The sequence below is a fragment of the Malania oleifera genome, chromosome 9, assembly GCF_029873635.1.
Source record: "Malania oleifera isolate guangnan ecotype guangnan chromosome 9, ASM2987363v1, whole genome shotgun sequence".
NCBI classification, from domain to species: domain Eukaryota; kingdom Viridiplantae; phylum Streptophyta; class Magnoliopsida; order Santalales; family Ximeniaceae; genus Malania; species Malania oleifera.
In genome coordinates, this window is record NC_080425.1 from 10,845,556 (window position 1) to 10,861,409 (window position 15,854).

General features: G+C 35.1%; 1 long non-coding RNA gene across 1 annotated transcript; it reads right to left on the reverse strand.

The window, feature by feature from the left end:
- Positions 1–5,231: 5,231 nt before the first annotated feature.
- On the reverse strand, positions 5,232–15,346 carry LOC131164106 (uncharacterized). Its single transcript, XR_009139210.1, has 4 exons — positions 14,914–15,346; positions 6,756–6,911; positions 6,400–6,643; positions 5,232–5,827 (listed from the first exon to the last, which is right to left on the reverse strand). It is a non-coding gene; the product is annotated as an uncharacterized LOC131164106 (long non-coding RNA).
- Positions 15,347–15,854: the final 508 nt, after the last annotated feature.

The following is a 15,854-nucleotide window of genomic DNA, read 5'->3' on the forward strand; positions in this document are numbered from 1 at the left end:
AAAAAAAAATTCTTTTCAAAAAAGGTTCAAGCTTAATTCATAAATATCATAGTCATTCATCTGCCTCTTTTTGTAAAAATATAACAAATAAGCAAAACCTTCACGCATATACAAAATTTGCTTATTTTATAAAATAATGTAGCACATTCAATTCACTTATCTATCTAGAAGTGCTAAAGGCTTAAATAAAGAAATGATGTGGATTGTCATGATGGCGAATCTCGTAGAACCAAAGGAAGATCGAATCTCTATAAGAATTAAATAAATGTTTTTAAATTCTTTCTTAGTTCTTGGGATTAGGGTTAGTAGTGATTAAAAGGCTTAGGAAGTGGTTCGGGGTTTAAAATGTAAAAACTTAGTATACGCATCCACTTCCAAATAGACACGACATCTTTGCTTGGTAAATAATTTCAAATGCTTAACTCAATACTTAAATATAAAACACCTTAAGTTAAGCCAATATTGTCCATTGCACAATATTAAGTTTAGAGATCCATCTTATATCATATTTCATTATACCCTAAACTCATTTTTAAATATGAAAAACCTAAATCAAAATCTAATCATCACTCTAGGTTTAAGCACTAATGATCATAAATGCCTATTATACAAGTGCAAATTAAAAGACATCCTCTTCGTAATCAAAATTAGAGGCATCCATTAAGAAAATCAAGTTCCTCATCAAAGTAAATCAAAATATTCCCTGAGCTTAAAATATAAAAACCCTCTATTTTGATTCACCATCCCATCCATAAGACTCTTTACCAAATCATGATCATATCTGATAAAGATTATACCTATCCATCGATTTGTATCCTTGCTACAAATCATGATCACATCTAAAGGATGTCTTCCATCCTCCAAAGAGCATTGGTCAATATATTCACATACTCCTTAATGCTCTTTGCCTAAGTGGTTTAGACATATTCACTTGTATTAAAATATTTTGAATCATGTCCACTCATAATAAATACTTTCCTAAACTAAATAATAATTTTATTTGTTGAGAATATTTAAATCATCTTCACAAGCTCTCAAACGTTAAATCAAATAATTTAAAGTTTCATCTTTGTGAATTAAGTTAAATGACAAATATAATTGCTATAGGTTTCAACATATATGGAAACACAAATGGCTGAGAAACCTATGAATGATTTTTAAATTTCAAAAGTCATTTGAAGTTGAGCCTCTTACATATTGAAATTCATACGAGAAGAGGCATTGTAGGCTTTTGACATTGAAAGAAACATTCATCGTGACTTTTTGGTCCTCTAAGCCTAATTATGTAAAGTCAAGTTTGTATCATTGAAAATCTTGAAACTTTGGCTAAAGAATTTGAGAAATAGAAAAGGCATAAAATGAATAAGTTCATAACTCAGGGAGAGCATTTCCATTTCATGGTCATATAAATTAAAATGTTCTCATCATCTTATAACATTTATGTCTATATATCTTCATAAGAACTGCACTGAACTCAAATCCATTAATTGCTCTTTAGTGTTTATATTCTTTGATGAATAGATTATTATTCACGAATTGATAATCGCTACCTGATTGTATGCTTAATCTAGAATGTCTCCTACATGGCGAATGCAATAGATGTGAATTGCATGTTGGTAGTGGTTTTAAGTTGTTGCATGATTTATATGAATATTTTGTTGACAACAATCATCTATCAGGTACAGGTTTTATGGAAAAATGTCCAATTTACAAAAGGCATACTACCAAAATTTCAATAGGAATTTTCCTAAAATAAAACCTTGTACAAAGATGATTATAATAAAATTAATGTTAAAATTTTTTTGAAAGAATGAGTGAAAACCAATGAAAATTTAACTTCATACTGACATAATCATCGGATATTTAGAGGAACTAAGTTACTTCCCTATAGAAAGAACATAAACGACCCATATGCATCATTTTTGTTTCTTTTGAAATATTCAGGCTTTTCAAAGAATCACGAAAACATTATATCCAACTCTTAAAACAATATAATTAAATATAGAGTGTTCTTAATTGTGAACACAAAATCATGCCTTAATATATCTTTTCTGATGCATATGTAATCCATAGGGATGGCTATACTGGTTGCATAAAAGAGTAAATTAATCTTTACCAGTATATTTATTTTAAGAGATTTAAAATGATGACTTATACTACTAAGCATAATGAAATTAGTCTTTAATTGGTATAAGCAGTTTATTGCATCTAAAGGTAGAATTCAAATCGATAGAGGGAGCATCCAAAATTGATTTTCCATTTTGTTATGCTCACCAACACATTTAGCTTAGATCTTGAATGAACTCATTATGACATATGCTTAATTGTAATGTTTTTATTGAATATCTTATTTGAAATTAAAGTGATTCGCCACATGTTCTTTAGTCTTGACACATAATCCCTACTTTAAATTTTATCACATCTTTGGGATTTATGTGGTTGTTTATTCTGGGTGTCTTATGAATTGTGCTTAAATGTTTAACTATAATAATATTGTTTGCTTGCTTGCTTTAAATTAAATTTTTTTTTTCAAACAACCTCCAGTACTTTTTGCAAACATCAAAAGGGGATATATATACATACACATATATTTTATTATTTGGTAAAAAATGATTTTACATGTAACATATCTTACTTCTTTTTTTTTTTTTGAATTTCGCCGGGTGTCCACAACCGTCAACGATGTCTGTTTTACGGTCCGCCACACCGGTCATGACTAATCCCACGCCCTATAGCGGTGGCCCCACACACACCACATATCTTACTTCTTGCTTATATGCTTAAATGTCATATCTTTAAAAAAAAAAAAAATTATGCCCAAATACTAAATGAACAAGGGAGAGAATTTTTTGTGTGCCCAATGCCAAAAAAGGGGAGTGGCTTTAAGGGGAAGAATTTTTCTGAACTGAATGAAAATTATTTTTGAAAGGAGGAGTGTCATTTTAAGCTAAGATTTTTTATAATCAAATTTTTTTTTTTCCTAGTTTGACCCTTTTGTTGATACCAAAAGGGGGAGGGGGAGAACAAAATGTAAAATTTTTAAGCTATATTGCATGCTACATGTATGTGTTTCATTGTCAAAACTGAATATGAATTGTCTTCTTTTGTGAATATGATTGATTTATATTGCTTATATTTTAGATATGCATATTCTTAGGGAGAGCCTTTTTTAGGCTAAATCTCATTTTGCTCTAACGTGTTTGTCATCATCAAAAAAATAGAGATTGATGACTTTTTGAGTCTAATCCCTATTTTAATGCTGACAAAGTATTTAGAACTAATGTGTGTGCCTAGTACTTGAATAGGTTATTAATTCAGAACACACACATGAGAAAGGTTTTATAGAGGCCAGAAGAGACTTAAAGCATATACTCCTAGCATACTCCATGCAGATTCAAGAGCAAACGAGGAAGACATTTGTTTTATATTGTAATAACATTTTGTTTTATATTTGGTCTGTAATAATGCATGACATGCATGATGTGTATGATAAACTCAACATGATTATAGGGCACCTTTCGGTCGACCGATGACGAATTTTTAGGGTTAACTCAAAAACCATAGATTGACTTTAGGTCCCAATATTACATGAAAAAGTCCCTCAAAATCTTAGAATTAATTATCATGTGAATAGGAACAACTTCTTAAAAAGAATAGGATCAAAATGCACAAAGTTGACATGTTCGGTCGACCAAACCCCAACACTTTGTGAACTTCGGTCGACCGAACCTTCCCAGGGTCAATAGTTTGATCCTTCGGTCGACTGACCTCAAAATAAGCAGCAACACCCTGGTCGACTGAACTTACACATGGGAAATCTCAACATCCTGGTCGACCGAACTCCTAGTTGTAAAATGGCCTGATCAACTGAATGTTCAACTTCGGTCAACCGAACCTTGGTCCAATCGACCGAACCTCAGAGGCTCAAAATCACCTAAAAAATGGTCGACCAAAACCTTAGTTCAAAAATGCCTTGATCGACCAAACTTAGTACTCTGGTCGACCGAACCTCTCAGGTTTGTGAAATTTTTATCGCAGTTAAACAGGGTTGATTTTTATAAACATGTTTAATCTTTTTTTTCAAAATACCCAACGTATCCCCAATAGCCATAAATTTCCCAAAGTCTATGTATACCCTCTCATAACTCAAAATTAGCAAGATGATTAGTCAAAAAATTCTCTCAAATTTTCATATCACATTTTCATCTTCCTAAACTTATTTTTCATCCTCTCTTTGTTATTTATTCGAAAAATCATTTTCAAGAATGTTCCTTATCTTGGACATTTTATTTTTTACAAATCATATTGTTTATACTATCATATCCCATTATGTTTTAAAATCATTTTCTTGAGAGTAAATCCTAAGTTTTCTCCATATATTTTCATTGATATATTTCTTTGGAGAAAAACTTATTTATTGCTTGTGAATCTTGCACACATATTGCAAGACTTCAAAGGCTCATATATTCTTCATTGCAAAAGTATTTTTGAGTAAGAATTCTAGTTCTCCTAAGCTTTATTTGAAAAATTAATTTTTGGGAAAACTCTTGGCATATTGAAAAAAGTACCTTGAGCATATTCTTATTTTAATATCTTTGCTTGGAAGGTCTCTTACTCTTGTTAGTAAAAAAATCATTTTTCACACTCGGTCTTTATTGAGAAATATTTTTTAGTGAAAAACACACATTCTCACATTGAGCTTTAATCATATCATACGTGAGTATATTTCTGAGTTTATTGTTATACACATCTGCTTGTATTAGAAGCACATTTATTTGCACGCAAAAATTTATTTGATTATCTGTTGTACTCCTGACGAGTGGTCAGAAGAGGGAGACTAGCCCTGTGAATAGTCTCGAATTGGCTTTGACCCGGTTAGGAAAGTTAGGTGCATCATCCTGTTAAGGTGTTGTAATAGGTGTCGCTCCACCCGTTAAGTGAGCCTCAGTGAAATCCTCTTACTTGTTAGCTTGAGGCAGGGATGTAGGCAATAATAGCTAAACCCTGATAACATATCTTGTGTCGGCTCTTTCTTTCCCTATACTTTTTATATTTCCGCAATTTAATTTATGCACATGTATGTTTATATTTGAATTATTATATGAATTTTGGGCATATTTTAAATGCTGTGAATGATTGAAAAATACTGAGTCTGTTGCACCTGCTCAGTATTATTTTGTTGGGGTATTGGTATATGCTTAGACAGACCCTAAGTTCGGAATTTCTAGTTGTGAAATTGAAATCAACGCAGGAAATTTTAATTACCCAATTCACCCCCCTCTTGGGAATACACCAATTCCAACATTATTCGAGATATTTGGGTCAATTTGAAGGACCGTTTCTCACAGGTCAATGACCCTCGAATGTATTACCTTGAACAAGAAATTCACAACCTTGTCCAAGACAATACATCGATGGCCACTTACTTTACTAAGCTAAAGTTTTTTGTGGGATGAACTTGCATCACTTCAATCTCATCTGTTCGAAGGAGATACAGTTCAATACTAACAATACCAGCAAACCATGAAGTTCCTCATGGGCCTTAATGAATCCTATGGTGCCACCCGTGCTCAGATATTTTTGATCGATCCCCTTCCCACAATCAATCGCATCTACGACTTGGTCCTTCAAGAGGAGTGTCAACAGGATGTTCAACTTCCTCCACCCATTGACGGCGTGGCATTAACTGCCAAAGGTATCCTTTCCACTCCAAGAGATGGCAAACCTTTTCGTTAGACCAAACCAAAATACACTCACCTGACTTCCTCTAATGTGTTATCTGATACAAACTATACTTGCTCTCCGGTTGTCCAACAACTGGATCACGCTGCATTATCATATCAAACCATATATATTAACAACTTTGTATATGAAAACATAACATTTCTAATGTAATAGTATGCTAGTTTTATAGAAAATACCCCTCGATGATGCATAAAAAACTTTGACCCACCACAATGTGTCACATTTAATTTGCTTTAGTTCTCGTCATTTATTTGACATATTTCTTATACAATAGATTTAATAAGCACATAATCCACGTCAATTCTAATGCATAACAATTAAAATATAATGTTGATACCAAAAAATACTACTAATTTAAACACACCACCTAGTAGTGGGGAACATGAAAATGTCGACAAATCAGCTCTCAATCTTCATGTGTAATCTTATCAAACAAGTGTCGTTTACCTTCGTCTCTCATCTTCTTGAAATGTTTGTGCATGTTATATTGGTAGCTCTTAAACTAAGCACATAAGTTTCTGTTCACCACTTTTTTCACATGGACATCGGTAAAAATTTTGACATCAAAAAACTCCGACATATAAAATGCATACAGAAAGTTAGAGAGCAAATAAATAAATATTTTAAAATTAATACAACTTATAAACATCTTACCAATATACGCTTGTACAGAACAAATCTCTACTCCTCAATCACTTGTGGCCAGGTGTAGCATGTAACTGGAGAAAATTATCGACATATACCTCATGCACCAACGCTTGACACCAATCATCCATTAGTGCCATAAGCCAACTAGGATCTCAATCTAAATACGCTGTTTTTGTTATCTGCAGATGCTTCTGAAGCATGGTTTCTTTTGCTGAACCATGTCCTAACCTCGTTTGTGCTGAGGTTAATGCTAAAAATAGATTTTGAGGATTAACAACAACAATAATAATAATAATAATAATAATAATAATAATAATAATATCCAAAATAATCAATTTATTAAAAAAAATTTATAATCTTACCCACTTATGGTGGGTAGGCAAATCACCCTGAGTCCCTACCCGATGGTGACCCCTCAGGAGGTATTGCCTGTGGCTATATCACTGCCACATCATCGGCCTCTATAGTAGAATCGAAGGGCCTACACCTCACGCGTCTAAGACCTCCTAGTACCATGTCTACATTATAAACAACATTCAATAAGAGATATGTATATTAAATGGAATTATAGTAAAATTATTTTCATTTATTTATACAAATCAATTCTATGAATTGTAATATGACCGCATGAATGCGTACCTATGAAATGTAGTATGATAGCATGCATGAAATGATTACACATCCTCAATATCTGCATCATCATCACTTTCTGGTATCTCTTCCTCAGTACAGTAATCCGCCATTATTTCATCTTCCATATCACTATCATCCTCATTGATGAAATGAACATGTACCTCATCAATTTGAACTTGGTTAGCCCCTACTTATTTTGCCACAACACCAACCCTATTCAATGATATATGATCAACTTCTTCCCTATCAACATCATTTTTACCAAGTGAGGCAACATTTGAATCAAATTGAGTTCTTGCACCAACAAATGATTGCTGGTTGGAAAGCATCCTCCATTACATTATTCTCCCTATCTTCGAATTTTGTTACATCATACTAACTTTTTGGCTTAATTTTTTGTCGCATGTCAATCACCCTTTAATTTTGTGTCCTTAAGATAAAACACTTGTTCTACTTGCGTTACTAGCATAAAAGGATCATATTGACATCATGTCCTATTAAAATTGACATTAGTAAAATAGGCATCTATTTTTATCTCACTTTTCTTATTGTTAATGTCCCACCAGTCACATTTGAACAAGTAGATGAGTCTATTGGCTCCATAGTTTAGCTCAATAATGTCATTTAAGATACAAAAATAGTCAATATCTTCATCTCCTTCTGTGTCTAGCATGACAACACTACTATTTTGGGTTTCTATGCAACTCAAGAGACTTTGTATGAAACCTTAGGTCATTAACAATGCAACCAGTGTAGTGGTTAACTCGTTGATCAATGTCACATAATGCATACAAATATTTGCTTGCTATAAGTTTTTTATTATAATACATGAGTTTCATCTAGTAAAAATAAGTTCAGATGAGTTAACAATTATTGAAAATTTAAATATTATCAAATTCACAGAAAAATTGTTATTTACACGTATCCAAAACCACTTGACAATTTTTTTCTTACGTCTTTTTTCAACATTTCTTTCATTTTCCTTTTCAAGTTTAGTTTTTTGTTCATTGTATGCAACAATAATGTATGTGAATGTCATGCATGTATAAATGCATATATGCAATGCAAAGTATGGATTGAAAAATTATGTACTCGATAGATGGAACAGTTTCATGACAATTATTAAGCATATAACAATGTGTTTTGCCAACTCTTCATGCAATGTCAATGAAATCATATACCCGTCCATCCAATGGTTGCACATTTGGTCTAAATATGGAACTGATGGGTTCTTGGTCTTCATCATTACCATTTATATCAATATTTCGCTCATCAAAAGTGAACATTGTGTCAATATCTTGTAAATACATTGAGAAAAATGCAAGATATTCACTATCAATGTACACCTCAATGATTGAGTCTTCCGATCGTGCCTTATTGCGTACATAATTCTTTAGAGTGGACAAGAACCTATGCATTTTACATCAGATTAAGACGCGTACAAATAGAGGAAGGAAATCATATGGAAATTGTTGCATTATAAAAATTACCTCTCAATTAGATACATCCAATGTCCTACAATTATGGTCTCTCTCGGTAAATGGATGGCTAGGTGGACCATAACATCAAAAGAATGTTGGTGAAAATATTTTCTCTAGTTTACATAATATGATTACTGTTATAATTGTGTGTGGCTCTTATACTTAGTGGGATCACAAACAAAGGAAGGAAAAACATGTGAGAGAAGTCTTCTTATGTTGACAACAAAAGACTCGTCGACGAGTGCTCTGTGCTCGTCAACGAATAGATACTAAGAGCCAGAAAATCTCAAAGTTAAAGACTCGTCGACGAGAGGATAGATTCGTCAATGAGTGGGCTTCTCTGTCTCGTCGACGAATCCCCTGTACTCGTCGACGAGTGGGACTGGGCTGCAAGAAGTTATTTGAATTTTGAATTTGAACATTGTGACAGTTGGAGATTCGAAGGGAAACCTCCAAGGGTTTGTTATATATGCTCTTCTAGGCATATTTTGATAGGTAAGAGAGTAAGAGAGGGTAGGAGAAGGAGAGAAGATCATTGTATTGTGAGACTTTGATTTTCATAGTGAAATCTCTTACCGATTGCTCCCGTGGATGTAGGCTTTACCGAACCACATAATTCCTGGTGTCATTGCTCTTATATTTACTCTCTTTATATTTCTATTGTTGTGAAATGTTTCTGTTTATCACCAATTCGTTTGTTGCAAGTATGTATGTGTAATCCTTTAAACAATGTTCATTCCGCTGCGCATTGTTGCGAGAGGCCACCCTTATTTTCATAACAATTTGTGTCAGAGCATGTTGTATGGCCTCTGAATTGAAGGATCTCTTAGTGCAACAAGGTTTGGTGAAAGGTTTATGCAGAATTTCAACCAGATAGTATGGATGCAGCGACTTGGAATGAATTAAGAGCAATCATTCAATTTTGTTTGACTAAAGACGTGTTGTATCACGTCGTGGATGAGAATTATCCAGCATTAGTTTGGCGAAAACGGGAATGTCGATATATGTCCAAGGGTTCGTCAAAATCTGCAAGTGTAGTGGAGGAAGACTCGGAATGTAGTGATGGATATATGCTACGTGTTTCATCGGGTTCGGGGTGCTTCACGGATGATTCTTGAATCTTAGTCACCATATGCTTTTATCCTAGAAAATGATTTGACACCGATAGGTCAATTTATGCTGGTTGTATTTTGATTGAAAATAATATTTCAGACAAAATATTTGTTATTGGAAATGTCAAAATCAAAATATTTAATGGTGTTGTAAGAACCATATGTGATGTAACACATAAATTAAGACTAAGGAAGAATGGTATTTCATTGAGAACTTTAGACCGTAATGGATATTGTTACGAGTCTAAATGAAGAGAAATAAAAGTGTGTGAAGGTAACTTGATAGTGATGAAAAGAGATAAAGTAACGGGAAATATCTATGCACTGCAGGGTGTTATGGTTGTAGGTGGAGTTGCAACCGTTGAATCTGAGTTAGGTATACTGTGGCATATGCAATTAAAGCATATGGGTAACTATATGTATTCAAATGTTTGGTAACCGATGATGATAGCATTAAAGGAGAGACATATGTATTTTGTTAGTTTATCACGATGGGTCTTGGTGTACTTCATGCAGTGGCCGAGGTGGAGAACCAGACCGGGAGAGAAATCCTTATGTTAGACATAGGGTACTAAGTACGCTGGTTTTCGTTCAAGAAGTTTTGTGAGCAGGGCATGTTATATGCAGGACTTGTAGGGTACTTCTTGGTGAAGTCAGTGAGTATGGTGCGTTTCTCGAGTAATCGATCGCCAAAGGTATCGCTAGTTGGGAATGTTGTAAGTGAATTGTGGGCATGTTTTTGCTGTAGACTACTCGGTTGTGAGTGGATGTCCACTGGTGCACTATTCTAGTGATGAAGGATCTAGGCTTAGTATTTTGTCTAGACAGTACCTCTTTCTTTATTCACTAAGAAAGGAGGGTGCAAGATGGGTGATCCTGCAACAAACAAATGAGTGATCAAGGACATGACTTTTTGTTGATAAAGTCATAGGGCAGCGTACTCTGGTAAAGGAAGAGAACCAGAAATTCCAAAAAACTACGGCAGCAACAATCATGTTATTCAGGTGGAGTTAGGGACTCAGGCTAGAAATGTGGGGAGTTCTAACTCAGGTTAACAATATCATGGATTAAATGGGCTTGTGATGCAACTGGAGCAACAGACTTAGGGCAGAGATGGCATAAGTCATATTGCAGGGAGTTTCGGCTCGGGAGACCCGCAGAATCACGGTAAGCTCATGTGCACTATCAGACCACCACTCAGGTATGTGAGGTGGTAAGGCTTCCAATATGGAAGAGGGTGATAAGATGCAGTGGAGTGATATGTTTATTGTATATGAATGACATGTTATTGGCTGGAAATGCTTTAACTAAGGTTTTAATCAGTTGGAAATTTTGTTGAAAGGTTTTGACATGAATGTGTTAGGTACGGCCAAGATGGGTCTTGGTTTGTTGATTCACATGGACAAAGCTTCAGGGAAATTGGTATTATCTCAAGGTGGCTTTGAGGACGGAACTGTAGGGAGACTTTGTTTGCCGTCTCAAGGGGGTTCTGTGGAGAATCGTTGTGAAATGTCTACCGCTCGGTACCCAAGGACGGGCTATGATGTCTGAGATATGTCAAAGGTCCTCCATGATTATGTAAATGGGGTATTTCAGCAGGTAACAGAGTGGATCGTCAGTTGTGAGATTTGTTTAAGATTATGCAGGGGGTTTTAGTAATATAAGGCTTGTAGCAGTGTTTGTGTCCTGTTGTTGGAAGGCTTTGTTGAAAGCCTAGGATGAAGTCTTCGGGTATTGCATCTACAACTGCATTGGGGTTGATGGTAGAAGCTGAAGCTGCCATTAGCAAGTTCAAGCAGTATTGCTTGAATTTGGTGCATGTCTCCAAGTGCTAGAAGGGAGACAGTCCCAACCGAGCATTTCAAGTTCAAGGTGGAGAAATCAATCATATTTTTCGGGTTCTCCTAAGGGGCGTATAATCGCCAAGGTGGAGATTATTATATTTGTGTGTGACTCTTATACTTAGTGGGATCACAAACAAATGAAGGAAAAATATGTGAGAGAAGTCTTCTTATGCTGGCAGCAGAAGACTCGTCGACGAATGCTCTGTGCTCATTGACGAGTAGATAGCGAGAGCCAGAAAATCTCAGAGTTTAAGACTCATCGACGAGTGGGCTTCTTTGTCTCGTCGACAAATCCCTTGTACTTGTCGACGAATCTCTTGTACTCATCGACGAGTGCGACTGGGCTACGAGAAGTTATTTGAATTTTGAATTTAAACATTGTGACAGTTGGAAATTCTGAAGGAGACCTCCGAGGGCTTGTTATATATGCTCTTCTGGGCATATTTTGACAGGTAAGAGAGTAAGAGAGGGTAAGAGAATGAGAGAAAATCATTGTATTGTGAGACTTTGATTTTCATAGTGAAATCTCTTACCGATTGCTCCCATAGATGTAGGTTTTGCCGAACCACGTAATTCCTGGTGTCATTACTCTTATCTTTACTCTCTTTATATTGCTATGGTTGTGGAATGTTTCTGTTTATCACCAATTTGTTTGTTGCAAGTATATATGTGTGATCATTTATACAATGTTCATTCCACTACGCATTGTTGGGAGAGGCTGCCCTTATTTTCACAACAATTACAATGTCCTTCTCTAACCATTCAAATACATTTAATTTCAATTTTTTTTAGCACAACTCTCGGAAAAGTTAGGTATCATATTTAGCCGTAATATTTGCAGAACTTTAGCTACTAATCTTAAAATGAAGATGTGATGTAATCTTACAAACAGGAAAGAAGAATATCTAGGAATGCCCTTAAATGCAGGCAGATTAAATTCAGCACATTGGGACAACATTACTGAGAAGTTGGCAAGCAAAATTTGAGGGTGGAAGAGCAAGTTATTGTCTTATGCAGAAAGGAGTACTTTGTTAAAGTCAGTAGTTTTTTCTCTACCTTCATACACTATACTAGTTTCTAAAATCCCAAAAGTTGTGCAAGAAATGGAATGCTATGGCTAGGAAGTTCTGGTGAGACACTCATCGTCTATTTGGATCAAGAATTTTACTTGGAAAAAGGAAAGGAAAATAAAGGAGAAACACATTTTCTACTATATTTTCCTTTTATATTAAATTCTATTAAAAATGAAAGTTTATTTTTATATAATTAAAATTTTAAAAAAACTAAATATTAATAATATGTAAAATCAAAATTCGGTTTGTAAATTTGATATATTTTTCATTTTCTTTCTTACTTTTCTCGATAACCAAACATGAAAACGTGGACCCCTTGATATTTTCCTTTCATTTCCCTAATATTTTCCAAATTCCAAACAAGGCCTCTAGTTCGGAGAAATATTAAGTTGGGATAGACTATGTAGGCCAAAGCAATGCGAGGGACTTAGTTTTCAGGAGAATGGAGGATATCAACAAAGCATGGAGGATATCAACAAAGCGTTCCTTTCCAAACTAACAAGGCATCAGGCTGCACAGGCATCAGGCTGCTGGATATCTTTATTGGGTTCTAAGTATTGTGGGAGAGATAAATTCCTTGAGGTGGAAGCTGAGAAAAAATGATTCTTATGTGTGGAAATCAATTCTAAAAGGTATGGGTTTGATCAAAAAAGGATTCTGTTCCAAAGCAGGGAAAGGAGATGATATCAATGTGGAATGATCCATTGAACCCCACAACGCCTCAAGGAGGGATAGAATCCTATACAACAATAGTCAAAGAATTCAAGAATGGAATAGATCCTCAATACTCCTGTGGAGCAGTCTGTGAAATACATCAGATGTATTCCAGCACCATTGGGGGAGGATAGGGTTACACCAATTTGGCTCCCAAATCTTGATGGGGATTTCTCAGACATGTCAGTTTATTGGCTTGATCAAGGAGCTAGATTTCCATGTTCTTCTTCAATCAACTTCCCGTGGAAATCTTTGTGGAATCTCAAGATACATTAGAGATTGAAAATGATTTTATCGAGAAGAATTTTTTATTGCTTCCTGCAATGAGGGATATCCATAGTAGCTTCCATATTGATGATACCAGTTGTCCATTGTGTGATCAGCCTCACAGAAGTACATTCCACTTGACGTTTCAGTGATATTTGGCTCCTATTGCATGGCTGGTGGTGAGGGGGATTTGGATTGATCAATTACGGCAGGAATCATTGAGCAGTAAAATAAAGAGTACATCGAAAATCAATTGGCTGTTGGTATATGTCATCCGGAAGGTCATAATTTGGCTCTGTTTTCATCTCTTTTGCTTGAATCTGTTTGGACAGCCAGGAACAATGTTATATTCAGGAAAAAGAAAGTGGAACTGGGCATATTTCAGAATGAGTTACAAAAGATATCTAAAGAGCATTGTACCTAGTGCTGGTCAGGCCAAGCAAAAAATATCTGTGGCAAATAACAAAGAGGGATGGAGACGACTTCCTCAATCAGGATTGATTAAGATTTATTTTGATGCTGCGTTCAGGAAGGAAGAGGTTCACTGCCATACAGCGGTCATGGCCAGGAATGAAAAAGGCAATATGGTTGGAGGACGGGTGAAGCCTTTGATGTGGCTGATCCAGCTACAGGAGAGGCTCTTGTAGCCTAGTATGCATTCAGTAAAGCAAAGATTTTTCAATCTGAAAGGGTGTCTCTTGAAGAAGATGCAAAGTTGGTCATTGACAATTTAATCAAGCTCCGAAAACCCCCAATGGAGGTACAGTCAGATTGTGAAAGATGTCAAGAATCAGCCTCATTTTGGTCCTGCTATTTTTGTTCTTGCTCATAGGGAAGCCAATGCTTTGGCTCATGCTACTGCTGCTTGGATTGCCTCTTTGTTCTTAGCTGATGGGATCTGTTCCACCCGTCCTCATTACCTCAGTCAACTCTTCAGGTTCTCCACAAAGACATTCAGAGGAAAAATATTGTGTTGCTTATGACCCTTATTCATAAAAAGGTCATACCAACAAATTCTCTTTTATCAACAGCTTGCCTTCAATTTAGCCTTGAAAAGGATGTCATTTAATTTGTTATTCTTCTCAATTTGTACTTAATAATAATAATAATAATAATAATCATCATCATCATCATTGCAACAAAAAGGTAAAATAAGGCACAATTTTAGTTTTAGCAGCAAACTTTTCTACTTTGGATGCTAAAGCATGTGTGCTAATTGCATTAAGTTTCATTTATAATTTGATCAACTATCTTTGACTATTAATTTTCCATTTATAAAGGAAAGGGTCAGGATCAGAATTAAATTTTCGAAATTGTAATTGCAAAAAGTATTTAGCGCTGTTGTCAATATCTTTGCAGATTTATAAAGGTATATAAGTACCGAAACCGCGCTTACCTCAAGATGATTGGGCACGAGGGTTCCGCTACCGCATTCGGCGTTCCGGCATTCCCTCCTCGGCCTTACGAACTCACTGAAGTCATCAATTTTGTAGACTGGGCTTGGTGTGAGTCTTCTTTCCCTTCTTGTCGCCAACGCGAAGGCGGAGACCCTAGTAAGTGTCGAATCCCTCTCGTCGTTTTCCGGTGAGAATGCCTGTCCCCCGCTGTTTTCGGGAGAAGATCAAGAGCAGCTGGTCCGGGCGAGATGCCTTCCTTGCCATGGATCTTGGCCTTGACATTATCCATTTTCGATCGAGAGAGAGGGACGGAGGCACTGAGGGAGGATATTTACTTCGTCCAACTCGCTTGGGTCTGAATGTTTCTGAGTTCCGATGCGACCTGAGAGTTGAGACTCGAGAGTGAGGTAGGGTGACGAAATTACGGGGAGGCCCCTGAGCTTTTCGATAGTATTAATTGGCTTCTATTACTTTTTATCTTTAACTTGGGCTGAGGTTTTGGGTTGGCTAGTTTGCGGCCACGGCCCACTCATTCCACGAGCCCAAACCGAAAGTATTGTTAAAGTGAATGTAGTTAACCTTGGATGGTTTAGTGTTATTGCCAAAAATTATGAAAATAGAAATTAAATTTAAAAATCAAAAATCAAAAATTAAAATTTTAATTCGAAAAATTCTCATTTTTGTTTTTAGATCAAATAATAATTATAAAGTATGACTAAAATAATAAAAGTATAACATAATATTATAAAATAAAATTTATTATAGTAAAAATAAAATTGTTTTAATTATTTTAATAAAATATTATATTTTAAAATTCACTTTATAAGAATAATCTCATTGTATATGCCAATTGAATTGCAATTAAAAATATTTTGTAATTGGCTTCTACTAATTTTTTTATTTTTGAAATTTTATGATATTTTTATTTTAATTATATTTT